At 50.4% G+C, this 7,493-nt stretch overlaps 1 protein-coding gene across 34 annotated transcripts in view; it reads left to right on the forward strand.

Annotated features, from left to right (window-relative positions):
- The window catches only part of ASPRV1 (aspartic peptidase retroviral like 1), a 133,258-nt gene that overhangs the window by 95,749 nt on the left and 30,016 nt on the right, over positions 1–7,493 (forward strand). For 27 of the 34 annotated variants that reach the window (XM_063713639.1, XM_063713645.1, XM_063713622.1 and 24 more), the window contains 2 exons: positions 1,344–1,547; positions 4,633–7,493. The exon at positions 4,633–7,493 is cut by the window's right edge and continues 531 nt beyond it. The exons of 2 other annotated variants lie outside the window; for them this stretch is intronic. The gene's annotated coding sequence lies outside the window, so the exon portion shown is untranslated. The remainder of the gene's footprint in view (positions 1–1,343; positions 1,548–4,632) is intronic. 5 more of the 34 variants (XM_054548095.1, XM_063713620.1, XM_054548094.1 and 2 more) reach the window with 2 other exon arrangements.

Here is a 7,493-nt window from a genome sequence, read left to right on the forward strand (position 1 = left end):
TCAAGAGACTTCTTTTAGCGTTAAGAAGCTATTGGTGGGAGGTTGGGTGGAGAGGGAAATCATAAATGTGTCCCCACACTGCTTTTTTTTTTTTCTAGAACTATCAGGAAATGGTGTGAGGAGGGGAGCCACATATGAATTTCAGCTTTATAAAGGGGTATGGAGAGCACAGTGGTTAGAAGTCAGGCTGGTCATGAGCTGGTCCTGCCCCTCACTAGCCATGAGACTTTCTGAGCCTCAGTTTCAACAACTGTAAAATGGGAGTAGAAGACAGCTCCTGTCTCATAGGGTTGTCATGAAGATTACATGAGGCAGTGCACGTAAGTGCACAAAAAATGTCAATTATTGTTTCTCTTGTTATTAATAACAATGAGGAAGAGGCGGCCGTAACCGTGGTTCTTAACTAGGAGTATGTGTCAGAATCACCTGGGGCACTTTTGCAAAAATACACATGCTTGACCCGGCCAGATCAACTGAGTCAGGATCTAGATTTTAAACTCCTCCCCAGGTCATTCCGTTGCTCATCTGTGGTTCAGTGCCACCGGACTGGAGGTGGCCATGACTGGAAGCAGGGAAGCCAGCAGGCGGCCCCTGCCAGAGAGCAGGTATGGCAGGAGGAGGACGCAGCTGGGGCAGGGCTGGTGAGGAGGAGAGCAGGGCTGACTAGAGGCAGACAGGAGAGGTGGCCAAGACATGGTGACTTTGCACAGGGGAGGGAGGAAGGAGGAGAAGCCTGGGGTGACTCACAGGTGCTGACTTGGACGAGGGTGGTGGAGGATGAGCCAGGGTAGGGACTACAGGAAGAGAAGTGGTGGGGGCAGGGCACAGAGATTGTGACAGTTCCTTTTGGGCTCCTGGTGAGGATAAGTTAGTATTTAGATCTCTAGGCCTAGGTCGGTACTATGGTTCTGGGAGGTGTTGGTGTGGGGAGATGGATAAAGCCATGGGCTAAGTCATTGAGTAAAATGTAGAGGGCAGAGGAGGGCCAAGTTCACAAGCATCCTCCTCTGCAAAGGCCTGCGTCCATTTTTTTTTTTTTTTTTTTTTAATAGACTGGGTCTTGCTCTGTCACCCAGGCTAGAGTGCAGTGGTGCGATCATAGCTCACTGTAGCTTTCAACTTCTGGGCTTAAGCCATCCTCCTGCCTTAGCTTCCCAAAGTGTTGAAACTATAGGCGTGGGTCCCACACCCAGCCTCCTTGTGTGTCCACTTCTTATTCTGCCTTACCTAGAAATAGAGAAGAGCTTGTTTCTCATGTCATAACCCCTGTTGAGGACTGTTGGAAAATAAACTGTCCGCTCATCTGAAGATGAATAACTTTGGGTCATTTTCTTTCTTCACAGGTCATAGAATTTTCCACACTCCTTGACGGAGGTTCTTAACCCTTATCCATCAGCATTCTCAGACAGCACCTCCGGTTAGGGACAGTATCTGACCGTCCGACATCCCTGCAGCCCCCATGCTGTCACACAGACTCAGCCTCAGGTAGATGGTTTCCGTAGATGGTGGCTTTCTTTGGACCCTTGATATCAACCAGTTACTATTTGGTAAGAACTTAAGTCATTCCAGTGCCTCTCTCAGAAGCATTTGCATTTAGAATTTCAGGTGTCATAGAAGTAATGAAAGACGTTGCATTCCTGAAGGAATGAATAAATTATTCATTTCGTTGTTCTGGAACATCACTGCCCACTAGAATTTTCCATGATGATAGTAATGTTCTCTGTGCTGTTCCATGAAGTAGCTACTGGCCACATGTGGCTATTGAACATTTGAGATGTGTCCAGTGTGACTGAGGGACTGGATTTTTTCATTTTAATGAATTAAAATTGAATTTTTTTTTTTGAGACAAGGTCTTACTCTGTCACCCACACTGGAGTGCAGTGCTGTGATCATGGCTCATTGCAGCTTTGACCTCCTGGGCTCACGTAATCCTCCCACCTCAGCCTCCCAAGTAGCTGGGACCACAGGTGTGTGCCACCACACCCAGCTAATTGTTTTTTTTTTTTTTTTTGAGAGACGGGGGTCTCCCTATATTGCCCAGGCTGGTCTCAAACTCCTGGGCTCAAGCGATCCTCCCTTGGTATCCCAAAGTGCTGGGATTACAGGGGTGAACCTCGACACCCCACCTTAAAATTGTAATTTAAACTGAAAAAAGGAAAGCAGGCACTATGAAGTTGTATTCTCTGGGTTGGTGAGAGCTAGGGATGTTACGCTGATACCCCACCTGACTGCTCCACTACCAAGTGCTCCCCAAAGGGATTTGTAATAAAGGAGGAGGAGGCCTTGGTTCTTAACTAAGGATGATTCCAACCATCTGCAAAAGCAGGCATCAAGTAGAAGATTACTTGGCTGTTTCCACATCGAAACCAAATGGGCTTTCTTCTCCCCCCAACCCTGGCCTCAGCCCTCATTCTGCCTGTATGAGAAGGCGGTGTCCAGTACTGCCCCTCCCAGGCCTCTCCAGGCTTCCTTCTTCCTGCTCTTCCCACCTTGGGACCATTGCCCCTGCCCTCCCTTCTGCCCTGCGTCCCTCTTCCTCCTCCCACCACAGCAAGCCCCACCTCCTCCAAGAAGGCTTCCCAGACTCCTCTGTCCCTTCCAGGTGAGGCTAGTTCTAGGGCCCTGAACAAATTCCGTTTGGCTTCCCAACTGAGGGTAAGGTGGCAGGGATGGGTCTCAGGAAGATCAACTGCAGGATGGATGTGTGTGTAACCACTGTATTTCCGACTTCTTCGACCACTGCTCATGGTGAGAAAGATATCTCCTGTCCCAACCAGGACACACCTCGATGTATGGATACATAGCACTGAAGCAAAAGTTTTTTTGTTTTTTTTTTTTGAGGCAGAGTCTTGCTCTGTCACCCAGGCTGGAGTGCAGTGGTGTGATCTTGGCTCACTGCAAGCTCCACCTCCCGGGTTCACACCATTCTCCTACCTCAGCCTCCGGAGTAGCTAGGACTACAGGTGCCCGTCACCACGCCCGGCTAATTTTTTTTTGTATTTTTAGTAGAGATGGGGTTTCACTGTGTTAGCCAGGATGGTCTCGATCTCCTGACCTCGTGATCCGCCCGCCTCGGCCTCCCAAAGTGCTGGGATTACAGGCATGAGCCACCGCGCCTGGTGGGATGGCCTAAATAGCCATGGGACAGGACACAGCAACTCAGATTTGGGCTAGGGGTGCAGTTTGGGGAGCAGTGGTGGAGGGGTAGGCAGGTGTGGGCTTGAGGACAAATTCTGCCCTCTTCGCTACGTGGCCTGAGCCAGGGCAGCCCACTCGCCGAGGCAGGCGAGTGGCTGTTTCTTTGGTAGCCTGATTCCTCCCCGCTCCCTGGCCACGTGGTCCCCAGATCTGCTTCTGTGAATCACCCTGAGTGACTGCAGGGGTGCTTCAATCAGTGAGGGGATCTCAAAGAAAAGCCAGGTATTTCTTAGACAAGGATTCTTAGATAAGGATGACTTATTCCTCACCATCTGAGAAAGCAACGGTCTAGTAGAAGGCAGTGGGGCCCGGGGCTTTGTCACCTCACCAGGAGGTCTTTGTCTTGACAATAGATTACTACGTAATGCACGTGTAATGCATTGCACATCCTATTGTTGACATTTTGCAAATCTAATTTAATTACAAAATGATGAAACCACTTCTCCCAAAGTGGGAGGATAACGTGAAATCACAATAATAACCTAAAATAACAATATCAAAGCTCTAGGAAAAGATTTTAGACAAGCCACTCTGTGACATGTCACCAAGGCGAGAATGGAATAGGGCTTGATCAAAATGGTGGTCTCGACAAGCTACCTAAAGGAATTCTTATTTCAGTGGGATTAGAATAATGTGAGGGGTAGAGGAAAACCTGCCAGGCATAAGTATTCCACCTAGTGGAAATTAGATTTTGATGATGAAATTGCAGATGATTTTAACAGGGAGGAAGGGGGCGGGCAGCAGCCAAGGAGAACAGATGAGTGTAGGTTTTCAGTGAACCTGCTGGGTTTTCACACTGCCTGATGCCTTGGCTGTGATATACCACAGGTATGTCAGAATGTCCAGAAGGACCGAAGTCTAGAATTAGCAACGATTGTAAAGGAATCCTGGTCAGCACCAAAGTTGTTTGTTTGCTTCCTTGTTGGTCTGTTTGGAGCAAGAGGATGGACAAGGCAGCAACTCCCCTCGGCTAGGGGAAGACGCAGAGTAGAGAGAACAAAAAAGTGCCCAATTCCCATTTTGTTTCCAACTCTACCTCCCTTGAGAATAGTCCTCACACTGGCAGAAAAAAAAAAAGTGGAACAAAGATCATTAAGAGTGAAATGAAGCCCCTAACAGTAGAGAAAATGTAAAATAGAGCTCTCTCAACTCTGTCCTAGAAAACGACCCACTTGTCACATTCCCCACAGGTGGTCACATTCCCCACGGGTGGTCACATTCCCCATGGGTGGTCACATTCCCCACCGGTGGTCACATTCCCCACCAGTGGTCACATTCCCCACGGGTGGTCATCCAGGTTGGCCAGAGCCCCCAAAGCAGCACTTCTGGAGAGAGGTGGCATGACCAGAGACAAATCCATTTATTAGTCCTAAATTTCAAGACAGAGAAGAGAAACTTGCTAAGCAATGTGTTTTTTCTTTTTTTTAAATAAAGCCCCGCAGTGGCTCACGCCTGTAATCCCAGCACTTTGGGAGGCCGAGGTGGGCGGATTGCCTGAGGTTGGGAGTTCAAGACCAGCCTGGCCAACATGGTGAAACCCCTCTCTACTAAAAATACAAAATTAGCCAGGCCTGGTGGCGCATACCTGTAATCCCAGCTCCTCGGGAGACTGAGGCAGGAGAATCGCTTGAACCCAGGAGGCAGAGATTGCGGTGAGCTGAGATCACGCCATTGCACTTCAGCCTGGGCAACAAGAGCGAGACTCCATCTCAAAAAAATAACAAATAAAGCCCCTGAAGGGAGGCTTCTCTGGGCTACAGGTGACCCAGCCCCTGGAGGAACAATACATGACTTTGGGGTAACAAAGTCATGACTCAAAATAGTCTTGTCAGGGTGGAAAAAAGAAGACATTTTATAAGGGAAAATGTAACATTTTATATTTGGGTTCACTAAAATGATTCATTCAAATACATAGTGGAGGAGTGTGGGGGCCCAAGGGGACTGGTGTTCCATGGGCTCCTTATGCACCAAGAGTGTGAAGATCGGGAGAGCCCCCCACATATGGGAGGCAAGGACCTAGCACAGGGAGGGCTGCAGCCCTTCTCCATCCCCGCTCCTTGGGCCAAGTGCCCGTGTGTGGGGTGCAGCTCTCAGATCCCAACCAAGTAGGAATTCCCCAGGCAGGTCACCAAGAGGGAGGGGGTCTGGGGGCAGAGCAGTGGTGATGAGGCAGGGGCTGTTAGCCAGAGGAGAGGTGAATTTATATAGCTGAAGAGCCACCAAGGGTGAGAGAGGGACCGTTCTTTACGTCCAGCAGGCCACGTTTGAGGAGGCTGGCTGGGGTCCCATCTGAGATGAGTGCCGGTGTGGTGTGCAGTTCCCTGCCAAAGGAGGGTCTACACAGTCTCAAGATGGTCTCTCTGCCAGGGTACACCTCAGAAGGGATCTTAGACGTTGCGTATGAAGGTGGCCCGAGGGCGCCTAATGTCCCTTCCCGAGACGTTGATGATTATCATGGATGAGGAGTCAGTAGGAGAGAAAGTGCCCTTGTCCAGGCAGCTGGGAGGAGTGGTTAAAAGGGAGGCCAGGTGTGGTGGCTCACACCTGTAATCCCTGCACTTTGGGAGGCCAAGGCAGGTAGATGGCTTGAGTCCAGGACTTAGAGACCAGCCCGGGCAACATAGGAAGACCTCATCTCTACAAAACATTTTTTAAAAAATTAGCCAAGTGTGGCAGGAGGCTCAGGTGGGAGGATCACATGAGCCCTGGATGTCGAGGCTACAGTAAGCCCTGATCGCACCACTGCACTCCAGCCTGGGCTGCAGAGTGAGACCCTGTCTCTACATAAATGAACAGGCTGGGCACAGTGGCTCATGCCTGTAATCCAAGCACTTTGGGAGGCTGAGGTGGGAGGATCATTTGAGGTCAGGAGTTCGAGACCAGCCTGGCCAACATGCTGAAACCCTATCTCTAATACAAATACAAATATTAGCCGGGCATGGTGGCGGGGGTCTGTAATCCCAGCTACTCGGGAGGCTGAGGAATGAGAATCGCATGAACCCAGGAGGTGGAGGTTGCAGTGAGCCAAGATCTCACCATTGCACTCCAGCCTGGACAATAGAGACTCCGTTTCAAAAAAATAAAATAAAATAAAATAAAAATACATAAAAATAAAAAGGGCAAACCAAGGCACTGGGGTTCAAGCCCTGCCTCTGTCACTTTGTGTGACCTTTGGCAAGGTACTTAAGCTCTCTGTGCCTCAGTGCCTTCATTAAAAATGAGGATCATGGCAACAGGACACACCTGCGAGGATTTCCGTGAACGTTAAAAGAGTTAAATGAAGATTCTTAGCACTGTGGCCACACCCATGGCAAGGGCCATGTGCTGGATAGCTGCTGCAACTGTCATTGTCACCATCATCATCATCACCGCTGATTTCACATGCAGTTACTGAACCCTATCTATGTGCCAGGGGAGTAGAGACCAGTAGGGTGGGTCTCCGCCTTCAAGAAGTCGTAGCCCAGCATAGAAGGCACAGAATTGTCACACGCAGAGATGGGTTAGGGGCAGCGCAGGGTGTGGTCACATCACCTGGGTGGGGCCCAGGAAGGCTCCTGGGGTTGGCGGGCCAGGGCCTCTGAAACCATGACGTGGCTCAGAAGCATTTTAGCATCTTGTTTTCCCGTGCTCATCAGGCTGTTTACTCTGGGGGCGGCTGTGCACTTAGTGCCCCCTCCACGCCCCAAATGAGTGCCGGGACTGGTCAGGACTGGCAGGTCTGGCTGGGCAGGTCCAAGGGCTCAGGGACCCGCCCCAGGGCTTCCTGGGCACACCTGGGGCCCACAGCCCCACATTGCTGGGCCTTAAGGCCTGAACTCTGAGGCCCCCTATGTACGTGCACCCCCTCTGTGCCAAGCACCATCCTGTGCTGTGCTGTGGTGTTGTGTCTGATCCTGGGAGATGGGTGGTGTCAGGGTCATTCTCATTTTACAGCTAAGAAAATAGGCTGGGACATTAAATTTCTTATAAAAGGCCCAGCCAGGACTTGGAACCAAGGTTTCCAATGTCAAAATCAGGTGCCGTTTCCTACCCCACCCTGGGCAAGACCAGAGGTGACTCAGCCGAGAACCCTGCCCTCCAGGAGGAGACGGAGCCAGAAATCTGATAACTGACCCTCCAGCCGGGGGGAAGTGTGGCGGGGCTGTGAGAGCCCCGCCCTCTGGGCCCTATCCCCTGCCCATGCAGATTCTTGCAAAGTGGCCCGTGCCTGCTCACTCTTCATGGACGCATCTCCCAGTCAGTGGTTGTTTTAGAGAAGGAAGGCAGTGGTTTAGGAAAAAGAAAATGTTTTTTAG

The sequence above is a fragment of the Pongo abelii genome, chromosome 12 (genome assembly GCF_028885655.2).
Source record: "Pongo abelii isolate AG06213 chromosome 12, NHGRI_mPonAbe1-v2.0_pri, whole genome shotgun sequence".
In the NCBI taxonomy this organism is placed as follows: Eukaryota; Metazoa; Chordata; class Mammalia; order Primates; family Hominidae; genus Pongo; species Pongo abelii.